The sequence below is a fragment of the Pagrus pagrus genome (assembly GCF_965226575.1).
Source record: "Pagrus pagrus genome assembly, chromosome: 1".
NCBI lineage: Eukaryota > Metazoa > Chordata > Actinopteri > Spariformes > Sparidae > Pagrus > Pagrus pagrus.
In genome coordinates, this window is record NC_140185.1 from 28,724,518 (window position 1) to 28,737,240 (window position 12,723).

Consider the following 12,723-nt stretch of genomic DNA (forward strand, 5'->3'; position numbering starts at 1 on the left):
TCTTCAGGAACTCAATGACCACGGCTTTGGCCAAGGGCTGTAATGGTTGCCCTTTCTCCAGCTCCTGTGTGCCCTTGCCATGACTTCCCAGGTTGATCAGCTTCATAGACCTCAGTTTTTCTACTGCAGCTATGTCCACTTCTCCCATCTCTCTCAAAAGGCTAGGTTTTTGTGAGTGTTCAGTGCCTGAACCTCTTAAAGTTTGAAATTTAAATGCAGCCAGCTCTGTAATGCTCATTGTGAGATAACATTCTCAAAGGTTTTTTAGCTTCTGTACCAGCAACAACTAATTTCATGCAGATATGGGAAAGCCCTCTCTGTCCATGCTAATTTTGTGGTTGTGTTATTAGCCATGTCACCAGCGGTACTGCCTGTAACCATGGAGGATAGCTAATTAGGAGGCTACGTGCTAATCAAGTACACTACAGTGAGTGGTCACGTCTGTGTCTGTCTGCGCTCCGAGCCTTTCCTTCCCCTCGCATTAGACTGACGCCCGTCACAACTTTCAAAAGCTAGCGTCTGATCAGAACCAACACACACTGGTACACACCGGAACACACGTTTGCAGAGGCATCCCTGCTTTCCTGAACACATGCACATAGACATATACAGTCACATGTATGCACATGAATACATGCATATACACAGACCCTTGCCAATAGCCCAACAGCACGTACACCTTAATGTCGCCCCAATGTTGTCCTCGTTACCGACTCAACATCACACACTCAAACACACCTCCACGCACTATAGTGTCCTCCCAGCTGCTATGGTGTAGCTTTATTATTGTCATTTTTGTATTGTGGGTGCAAAGCTTCAGGCAACGGGGACAGAAAAAGTGTGTCTACACACATACACACACATTCGGGCTCTCTCTTAATGGCTTCAGCCGTAATGTATCACCATGATGCACACAACTGATGTATGAGGGATATTTTTAATGGGAACAGTATCCATCAGCAATTAATACCTAAACTGAAATAGGCCACAAGTAGAGACAGTGGAATTAGGTGGGGCTGGGGTAGCCAATGCCTGAACTCATATGTGTCGACCTTTTATGTGCGTCCGTCCGTGTATGTATTTCCGATGTTATCGTGTCCATCCATCTCTCCAGCTCTGCTGCATTAGTGTCCAGGTTACTGCGGTGAGAAAGAAAGAACGCTAATTCTCCATAACCATTTTACGGCGTGTGTAAAACTCTGCAGCCCCTTCATTTGCACAGCCATAAAACATTCCCTCTGCCACACTCCTTCCTACTCAGGACCTCAGATTTATCAATTAACCCAACACTTCGCTTCCATTACGGTGGCATTTTGCACCGCGAGGCCTGCATACAGAGTAACGATGAGGGCCGAGTGCACACAGCATGATATTAAATGGACAGTCTCAATTAAATGATTAGCAATCATATTTTGGTGTGACTTAAGAGAATGAATGACATTAGACTTTATTATTTATGTTCAGAGCTGTTGGACCCGACTTGACCGGATTAACTCGGGTCACTTAAGGCCAATTTTTTTTTACTTAATTGTATGAATTTGTGTCAAGCTGCTGTTTAAAACTAATAAATAACATGGTGTTGGCAATTTATCATTGAAAATATTCACAACTTCTGCCTTGAGAAAGATTCAGTGGCAGATGAATTAGATTTTTTTTCTTTAGGCCTGAACGTAACCTTCAGGCCTCCAGTAAATCAAGGCCTTTCACAGCAAGTCTGATGCAAATTTATAGTCTGCAAGGCAAAAATAAAAACAAAGGTGATGATTTTATATGATGTTATTTTCAAGTAATCTTTTAGTGTTTACTCCACAGAGCATTGGTGTTGCTGTTAACATCAGTAGAATTCAGCAAAGTGGCAGTGCTACACAGCTAAAATCTCTCATGTAGAGACAATCTTTATAACATCAGTTAAGCAAGCATTACATTTCAGGAGGAAATTAGGCAGTTAAGATGGATCATTATAAAGATCGAGAAGGACAATATAGTGCTTTAGTAGTGATGCATTTTCATTTGCAACTACTGGTGTCAGTCATAATGCATCTAGCCAAATGCACAAGTTCTCAAACATTCCAAATAGGAATAAATTGTATCCTTGTACAGTATGTGGTCTGTAGAGAAAAGGAGTTATTTTAGGACAGCACACCCAAAACAGGAAGTAAAAGATACCTACTGTATAAAATGCACTGTCATCATGGTTATTCTGAGGCAAACGCAAGATTGCTCTCAGGTTTATTTAGAGTTTCCTCTCCATGTATACATGGATGTAAGAGAAAGCAGGCAGACAAGCAGGATAAGGATGTCTGTGCTTTTAATGGACCGCCTGTCCCTGTGCAGATATGCTCCACTGAACCATACTGTACGTAGTGTGGTATAATAACTGCCTATCTCTATCTCTATCTCCTGCCATCACTCTCTCTTTCCCTTGCTGTCTTGTTTATTTGCACACTTGTTCTCTCTTTCTCTATCCTCTCCATCTGCAGTACCTGGCCGCAACTTTTTTTCCACTCCCTCCCCCCCACCGCCTTTTTCACAACCTATGTGTTGTGTGTGTGCGCACGTGCGTGTGCTATCAAATAGCTGAATGCACAACACACACACACACACACACACACACACACACACACAGACATACTTGAAGAACATGACAGCCCTCTCATACAGCAGTGTGTTGGTGATAGAAGTCAACCCCGGCTGTGAAATGTAAATGGATTGTGATGAAGCTACGGTGTGGACAGACATTGAGGATGCAGCAGACAGCAGACATAGACTTACATGTGTGTTTTCCGTCAAAAAACGAAAGAATACATTTTCTAATAGCAGGTAGAAGATATGTTTTGATTCACTAATGTTTCTTGCTTCCCTTTTTTTTTATATTTTCCATGTTCTGCTTCTCCTGAGGAATTCTATCTATCTATCTACTGTATCTATCTATCTATCTATCTATCTATCTATCTATCTATCTATCTATCTATCTTTTTCTTTCTTTTGGGGTAAGCAGCGGGATTGTTTATGAGAAAGCAACACCTTTACCTATGCTGTTACGTGGTTGATATACGTGCGTGTGTGATATATGTGTGTATGTCTTATTGCAGGCTCATATGCTCACTAGCCAGCACAGGGAGCGTGTGCGGGGGGTTGGGGTGGCTGTGGGATCAGGAAAGGGAAGCAATCACAAACACTTAAACCTGCAAATGGCCTTGATGTCCTGTGCTAAGCAGCCTGTGTTGACTGATGAGCCTGTTAACCCTGGCTGAAACAACTCCAGCACAGGGGATTAGACAGCAACGCTGGTCCCGGCTGTTCCTGGCCCATTTTGCATGGGAATTGTGCATATTTAATCTAAGGTGTGCCGAGGTGCAAAGACAAGCCCCCCTCTTCTCTGTTTCTCATTATAGATGTGTAATAGCACCCCGAGGCTGGGGGGCTTAATTCACCAGCCCCAGCCCCAGTCTTAATCTTACCCTCAGTCTCAGCCCCCGCCTTTCCCCAGCGCCTACTTTCAACCCAAATCAGTGCTAGTCCCAGCCCTCTTCCCAAGCAGTGTCTCTCCCGCACTTCCTGCATTGTATGTTAACCTAAGCCCTGCAAGTCGGTTGGTAGGTAAAGCACAGGCCAGAATTCAGTCCCCAACTCACCTGTGGTGCTGTGGAAAGAACAAGGAAGCGTTTCTTAGCTGATAAGACCTTTGTAAAACTCAAGAGACACCTCGAGATTCAGTGATATCAGTACCGATGTTTCTTTTAATTTTAAAGTTATGTTGATCATAAGACTACATTTCTTAGTGGTGGTGAGTAGACCAGAGTTGGGTGCTGTCAACCAAACTGACATATGTCCACCCATCCAACTGAGAAACCTGTCTCCTGTCACCATCGACATGCATCCCTGTGCCGGGTTTAAGAGTGTATTCATCGTCTTCTAGTTGTGTTCACCCTCAGTAGCTTGACACAAAGTCTGTCGGCTAGCTATCCTAAGAAAACACAAATAACAATGGCACAGTTTTGAGAAATGCACGAACAGCGACCTGGAGAAAAATAAACTCAGCGGCCACTAATGTAACCGTTTGTTTTGGGTTGGCCTAACATGGCAGACACACTACTTTTTTGTGCGGTCTGGTGGGGGCCCTTTTAAATCATGATGTTACGATGGTGCAGGGCTCAGTAGTCGACTGTCAGCCATCGCCGATAGCATCGTCCAGTATTAAAACCTTAATACAGACACATGTCAGAATGTAGTCACTCATTCCAGTAGTTGTGTCCTCGTATGGACTCGCTGCTGCTTTTTAGTTCAAATGCTTTCTGTATTTGTTTCTTCATGTTGCATTAGTTGCGAATTCTGCATCCGTTCCCTGATTAATGCGATTGAGTGTCAATGACAAGAGCTCTCTGAAGCATCTATCCATCTAATTCCATCTATCACTCCATCTCTCTCTCTCTCTACTCTCATCCCCCTCTAATCCAGCCGACACTTCTCTCTGCAGGACAGAACAATTAATGTCTCCTCGTTTACTCGCTCTCTCTTACCCTTATCTCTTTTTCCCCCTCTTCCTTTTCTTCATATTCCTCTTCGTACGATGTTGCTTGCCTCATGCATCTCTCATGAATCATATTACTACCTTTTGAGAGAAAAGTATGTGTGGAGAGAGTGTACGTGTGTGTGCATGTGCATAGTTTCAAGAGGGACCCCATGCTGTGTGTGTAATTTCTTGTTTGTACATGGTTCCAAACATCTCCGGCCACTGCAGAGGCGAGAAGAGATATTTAGAGAGACAGAGAGGTTGAACAAGACAAAAAAAGATTGAGAGAAAAAGGAAAGAGGGGGGGGGGGGAGAGGAGAAAAACAGGATGATAACAAAAGCAGCTCGGATTTCACAGACGCATATTTCATCAATCATGTGAATAAGTCGTGGTGATTATGCATGGCGGTGGCAGGCCGAGGGGGGGCTGATTACCATACACCATAAAGGCTGCTTTCTTATCTCACACACACTGATTAGTTTCTGTCTGCAGATAGCCTCTCACTCTTTGCTCTTGTTCACACACACACACACACACACACCCACAGACACTCATGGGGTGCGTCTATCTCTGCCGTACACATGCATGCATGCGTGCACGTACAAACACAGGCTCATACACAACACGATGCTGCTAAAATTCCAGGTAAATTGCGACTGTGGGCCAGCCCCAAGAGCCGGATGAGAAATGTTCACAGAGCCTCTCGTTGCTAACTGGTTTTACTTAATCAGGAGATAATCTTCCAAAGAATAATGGTAAAACCATGGCAAATTCACTGAAGACTTCCAAGAAAAACTGTATATCAGGTGGATTTGAGTCTAGATGATCTAGATGATAAAATGTTTGCTGAGATTTGTGCATTTTCTTCTAACGCCTGGGCCACACTACTTGCATGACCAGCACGTGACTGCTGCGGCGCTGAACTGCTGCGCCTCACACACTGTCTGTGTATGGTGCCTTAACTGGCAGCCCTATGCTCTTTCTGCATGAAGTTCGCTTTTGATAATGGTCCATAAAGCTTGCAACGTCATCTGTTGATGATGTTTTCAGTTTGTGAGTCCACGTGCGTGTGTTATTATGGAATAATGTGGTCCTGGAAACACCTTTTGTAGGGAGAACTAACACAGAAGTGATTTTTGCCAGGTGTTTATTGGTCTGTCTCTCTGTCTCACAGTCACAAAACTTGTGCGTAGTCAAGATAAAACTGATGGCCAAGTTTGAAGATGGGTGTGGCCAGACTCATGAAAACTGAATAGTTTTGTAATAAGTCAGTAATGACAACTGAGTACTCATGGCATGAAACATGTTGAAAGGCATTGCGGCTTGTGTGATCCTATCGAAAGATGACCTCTAGTTTTCCTTTCCGTTCTAGTTTCTGTTCAGAGAAAAATACTGCCCTCACCTGTTGTGGATATTTTTAGTAATCTCTGTGACATATTCTACAGATACACCGAAACTACAGTGAAACGCTTGTATGATATTAATATGACTGTCCACAGATGATTTTATGGTATATTTTTGCCGAGAACCGTATGTGTGAAGCCAAAAAAAAAAGAAAAAAAAGGCGAGACTAAAATCTCTAAACAACACACAAAAGATCAATCAAAGTTGGGCAGATGATAAAGCTGCTTGAAAACTAGTTTGAGTATTAATCTACTATAAAACATCCACTCTTTTGTAAGGTTGTTTGTTAAAATGAGAAGCATTGTTTCTACATCAGGCCTTTTACACTTTTGCAGCAGAAGTTTATTAAACATGCAGTCTAATTTTGCTTTAGAGTGATCACTAGTAAACTGGAACCAAATTATTTTACTATCATATTCTCAGGCTGATATCTTACGCTCCTGTCATAGTCCTGTTATGGTACTGTAGGTCATTTTCCTGGAATTGTGGCTTTTACATGATGCAGAACGAGAGAGAGAAAGCGAGGCAGGAGGAGGATGAGGAGGTGAGGCTGGGGCAAAATTAGCTACGTGTGAAAGGCCTCGCTTTGTGTCTCAACCAGGGAATTAGAAATTACTCCTTTCTCTTGCACTCCCCTCTCTCTCTCTCGCTCTGATATATAATGTAAACTCATTTGGTAACCAGGCTAGAGCGGCGTTGCGCTGTCTGAGTGCCTGCATGTGAGAAGTGCGCCTGGGACGCATTAGGGCCTCCTGACAGGGGCCTGGGTGAAATAAGTGAAATTAATGGAGCTCCTTTCATGTCGGACAAGGCCGCGGCACCCCTTTCACGCCGCGTACAGTCACAGAAAAGTCAATACTTTTTTATTACTCCTCGCTTGCCCTACATTCCCCGCTACAAGTGCTCTGCTCACTAATTGGTTTCAGTTTGCAGAGAGAGAGAGAAACAGGAAAGAAAAAGAGGGAGAGGACTCCATCCCAAAGAACACTGAAGCAAATAAATCAATCTCATATTTTTTCTTCCCGCTGTCTTTTTTCATTGAGTAACATCATGGCAGAGCGAGGGAGAGATGAGAGAGAGAAATAGAGGAGAGAGGGTAAATGGTTGGTTAGAGCACGCCTGGTCCCCAGGGAGCATAATGATATCTGGGAGCCTGTTAATGGAGACGAGTGGTTAAAGTGGTCTGGGGCCCTGGCCAGGTCACCCCTGGGGGTTTTTAACCAGCAACCTCACCTCCGGTGGCTGCTTGCGCTCTGGGCTCGGAGACACATTGGAGCATCCCGCCAAAATACAATTTCAGGCTTTGATAGATTTTCAGATAATGACATTCAAGTCAAAAATGTGTGTGTGTGTGTGTGTGTGTGTGTGTGATGAAGTCTTCAAATGCATCCACGGCCTGTTTAGTGACTGTTTTGCAGTCGATATTCAAAATCGGCGCTCTGTGTGAGAGCGACACATACTTTGGGACGCAGTACAAAGTTATATAAGAGAGTGCTTTTATGATTTCAAGTCTTGTGTGTGTGTGTGTGTGTGTGTGTGTCTTAATCTCATGAAATCTTGCTGTTCAATGGAGTGAAATCTTGTTGTGATTGCTGATTTTGTGATGTTGTTGTCGTATAGTGAAAATGTTTTGTCTCGTGACTGTTTTCATAAATTTCTTAACAGACATGTTACCTCTGTCTCTTGCTCAGGGCAGATGTAAGTTAGCTTATAGCTAAGTCTGGTACAGCTAAGAAGCCCTGTCAAAAAACATAAAGGACATAAAATGACAAAGGTACGTAAACACCTTGTGAGGGGTTTGAAATGTGACTGGAAATCTGTTTGAAAGTGTGTGTGTGTGTGTGTGTGTGTGTTTGTGTGTGTGCCTGCATTTCTGTGTACGTCTGCAAGTGTGTGTGTGTGTGTGCGTACATGTGCATACTGTATGTATGTGTCCTGTCTGCCAGTATGCTGTTCAGTGTTGTGTTAAGCCTAAGTGGCAGTGGGGTTAGCCTCTTTCAGAAACAGCACAGCCACAAATTGATGTGACACTTTGAACCCCCTCTCCCCTTCTCTCCCCGCCAGCCCACCACCTCCCACAAACACACCCAAACACACACACACACACACACACACACACACACCAATCAGCCTCCAGGTAAAAGGAGGTTCCACCAGTCTCGTTTTCTTTCTGCGTCCCAGCTTTCACAGCTCTAGAGTGCGGGCTAGGGTAGGTTTCGGGGGTTACAGCATGTGTGTATGTGTGTGCGTGCGAGTGTGTGCATATGTGTGTGAAGGAGCTGTCACACAGGGCTGGCATCACCATCCAGTTTGCCATCTTTTCCTCAGCCTGACAAGTCCCTGCTCCCTACCCCATGGCTAGCATACACACACACACACACACACACACACACACACACACACACACACACACACACACACACACACACATACAGTCTCTGTCTCTCTCTCACTCATCTCTCATACACATATGATATGTTAACACACCAATCACAAGCTCACATGGACTTTATGAATGCATACAATGAATAAATGTATAAGCACACACACAGACACACAGGCGCACACGCGTATCCAGATGCACAAGCAACTGCATGCCTCGTATTACACAATGAATGCGTTTGACAAAACACGCAGCACACTCTGGACGCTGTGACGGTAACACATCACATCACATCATTGTTTCCGGAAAAATGGAGCTGAATTTAAAACTGGAAATCGCTTCAACTTTTTGTGTGCAGGAGTTTCTATTTGTGTGGCATCACCGTTGTGTGTGTGTGTGTGTGTGAGTGAGATCTTCTCGGCAGTTGCTGGCGTCAGATCGCGGAGGGGTTCTGTTTGTTACAAGGACAGGCTTGTCCCCGCCTCCAGGCGTCGGCATTACGATGATTGTCATGGCGATGGAGTGTGAGTGACAGGCGGGATCACATGTGGTAGCCGGGGAGCAGGAAGCCCGAACCGCCCCAGTCCCTGACATTAGTTTGTCCTTCATCAAAACTTTACACTCGTTTAGAACTACTCACTCCCTCTGTTGCAAAATCTCTCCCGTTTACTTCCCTTTTTTTCACCATCTGTCTCTCTCATGTCCTGATCTCTCTTTCTCTCTTTTATTTCTATTTCTCCGTCTCTTTGCCTCTCATTTACATCTTGTTTAATACTCTTATATCTCCACCTCTTTCTCTCTCTGTCTCTCTCATTTACTTCATAGTTTTTCTCGCTGTCGTCTTACTGTGCCAAGCTTTGGATATGTTTTGAGTTTTTTGGGGATGTCACGCTGCTTTCTAGGTAATGTGTGATTGGGTAAAAGAATAAATTGTAGAACAGGTTGCATTATCTCATACCTACACACACACACACACACACACACACACACACACACACACGCACGCTAACATGCACAATGCAGTCTCCGAGCGACCAGGTTGCTGGCTGTTGTTTGCTGGCTCAAAAATGTGTTTGCGTGTCTGTGTGTGTCCGTTTGCGTCGGCAGTGTTTTTCTTCAGGGCGTATGTGTCGATGCAAACTAATGCCTGTTTGTGTGTGTGTATAAGAATGCACGTGTATGTGTGTGTTTTGGTGAGAGAGCGCAAGCTTTTTGTGCATCGCAGCAGAAAAGGAGGTCAGGGTTTGAACGGAGACTCGGGCATTCATCATTAGCCTGCTGCCGCTGCCGGTAATGTTGCCCGTTACAACCGTGATTAAGAGCCCCGCTTAGTTCCAGCAGCCGGTGCAGACGCATAGACACACACAAACACACACACACACACACACACACGCAGGCATGTGTGGTACCGAGTACGTCTCTGGTACTCTGTAGTTTGACAGGAAACTCTCTCTTTTACACCATCACCCAGTTCAGCGTGCGTTCATGCGAGTGTGTGTGTTTGTTGTTCGGGGGCTGTGCTGTACATGGTCTCTAACTGCGCGGAGGCTTCAGGGCCTGATGAGAAACCTGTCACAGTCACTCATGAAAAGAGCAATTCACCGCTCCACACACACACACACACACACACACACACGCAGCAGGAAGTTACACACAGTCTTGGTGAGTGTATTTGTGAATCATGTCGGTTGGATGTAAACCTTTATCCACATTTATGAAAGCTTAAAAACTGTCATGGCAGCCTCTGTTCTTCAGCCACCTTTGTGGGATGATGTTATTTTTGTTCAAAAGTGTGTGAAGACCGTAATCAAATGCCATCACAGCACACCATATACTGACAACTTTAATTCAAATTGAGCTGTTAATTAACTGGAATTAATCAGCATGTACCCAGATGCAGATCCAGCAGGTAAGGTGCACAGCCTCAATTAAAAGAAATCTTGTAAATAAAAGACACTGTGACCTGTGATTCGTTAGCTCAAGAGGATCCTTGGGAAACATTTGAAGTAAAATGTTTCTTTTTTTTTGTCCCTCCTTTCCCCCCCATTCTTTAAACATTTCCCTCCATCCCTCTTCCTCGTTTCCTCTCTACCTTGCCTCTCCTCCCCTTCAGCCGTTCAAGACAGCGTTAACCACCTACAACACCTTTGACAAGCTTCCTTGTCTGTACTCCAAGGCAGGCCTCATTGTGCGGCACACCTCCTCTTGGCCTGGGAAGATAAAGGGAAATACAAATAAAGAAAAGACTGATGATTGTACTTTTGTTATACTGTATTTATTTCAGTGCCTGATGTGTTCATCTGAGATGTATCTTCCTTGAGTCTTTCAGCTCAGTATTCTCAGGCATGTTGGGGTTCACCTCAGGTAGCCTGACACACTTCTAACACAGTTATCTGCTGCCTAATATGTCAGCTGTGTAGTCCAGAATGTGTGTGAATCAGAGTCACCGAGTGGGAATGTGCAACACTAGCAGGTCTAATCTGGTGACCCGTTCTAAGAGACAGTATGTGTGCCTGTAGGCAGTGACAGTGTCAGCAATGGAAAAGATACGTACTGTATTAGGGTTGGGCCGATGGCTGACAGCCATCCGACAACATCGAGATTTAAAAGGCCCCCCACCAGATGGCATAAAAAAGTAGTGTGTCCCCTTAGAGTTGCTGTTAGGCATGAGTTGTTTGCATTTGTGATATGGGAGAGAAATTGAAAAGAAGTTTGTTGCTGCTCAGTGAACGTCTCCATGTCAGGTTTATTATTTTCATTTTAATCCTGCAAACACAATACACTCGGTTGCATTGATGGCAGCAGTGTTTGTTTTCTGCGTTAACGTCTGTGTCGCGTTACGGTTGCGACACGCTGGCCGGAGCTGATTGCTGCCATTCTGGACAATTCTTGTGGCTCCACCAGCTGTGCCAGGGCGCGTTTCAGCAGCGTCCCAGAAGCAGCTTTCTGCTGTGCTGCGTGGAGAATACGCACTGGGTCTATTTTTGACAGAAGCAGACAGCAGCTGCGTCAAGCTGCACAGAGCAGGTCAAGCCAGACAGTAAGTCATACACAGAAACGGCACAGAGCATCCGGTCAATTTTCAAAATAAGTAGCCCCATGTCAAGAGACATTCCCCAAGTGTAGTGTATGTCTTTCAATCGTGACATTGTCATTTGCCTTTTCTTAGCTAAGCTTCCACAGTACAGTTTGCCAGCTAACTTTGTTTCAAGCTTAAAACACAGTTCGCTGGCTAAGTTGGGGACAAGTAGTATGGAGATACTTAAACCTGGCACAGGGATATTTGTCATTTCCTCTGAAGGTTGCCATCAGAGAGAACATGGGAAACAGCTGTGACGGTTAACAAAATAATATATAAACATTTAAATTCTACGATGATCTTGTTTCTAATCGAGTCCAAATGAGGAGAGTCATATTTTCATGATACGATACAGGTTGTCAAGTTTCGTGCTGAAACAAATCATAATTAGTGCTTATCCTATGTCCATGTTTAATTGATTGGTCTATGTGTGACATTTTTAAATGTATTGTTTTGTCTGACTGTCCAAACTTTAAACCAGAGAAGATTAAGAAAACAATTAAATATTAACATTGTTAAACTGAAACCGGTGATTTTTTTTATTTTTTATGTTTGGTTATAAAACATGATTTGATCATCAAAATAGTTACTGATTAAGTTAGTCAAGTATTTTTTTTCAGCTCTGGAATATACCTCAGTATCTTCCACACATGTTTCATCTTCTTTATTCTGACACCTGACTGTCAGACTTTGGTAGCTTATATAAAATGTGAGTGTAAATTATTTAGACCAGCACTGAACTTTGTCTGGACGTGGAGACTTCATCTGACACCTCCATCTACTGGAGCCCGAGGCAGAACTTCCTCATGTAGTTGTCTGTTTTGATGATGAAGTATAAAGTAAGTTCAGAGTCTCTCCTCTCCGTCACTTTCTGCCTCTGAAACAGTCACTGACACAAAAGTTTAACGTTAAATCTACTTGTTAATTCTCTAAGATAAACTTCCACCCGTATTCATTCTTTGCTCCACCTGTTTTTCCTCTCTGTCTGTCTGTCTCTTCACCCCTCTCCTCTCCCTCTCCTCCATGTTGCTGGCATTCCCTCGGGCCTGTGCTATAAGGCGTGGAAGAGGAGCAGAGACAGAGCATTTAGTAATGGCTTCTTAATGGGCTTGTCGACAGCCACATTAGAGCGCGCAGGCAGCGGGCGAGGCCGGGCAACGATATGCCAAGCCAGATGCCATGCCAGCTGTGGCACTCCGCTCTCTCACTCACACTCTCATTTGTAATCACATTTCTCATACGGATGGACGCCATGTGCGTCATGTGCGAGAGAAAGCAGACAGACAGGCATGTCCCCTCCCAAGTCCTGTCAGTATATTCTTTACGTCTGCTGTTTTCTTTGT

The 12,723-nt window shown here is 44.2% G+C and overlaps 1 protein-coding gene across 2 annotated transcripts in view; it reads left to right on the plus strand.

Moving 5' to 3' along the window:
- spata17 (spermatogenesis associated 17) overlaps nt 1-10,559 on the plus strand; it is a 35,178-nt gene extending 24,619 nt beyond the window's left edge. For both annotated transcript variants that reach the window (XM_084358986.1, XM_084358987.1), the window contains exon 10: nt 10,415-10,559. The gene's annotated coding sequence lies outside the window, so the exon portion shown is untranslated. The remainder of the gene's footprint in view (nt 1-10,414) is intronic.
- The last annotated feature ends 2,164 nt before the right edge of the window (nt 10,560-12,723 follow it).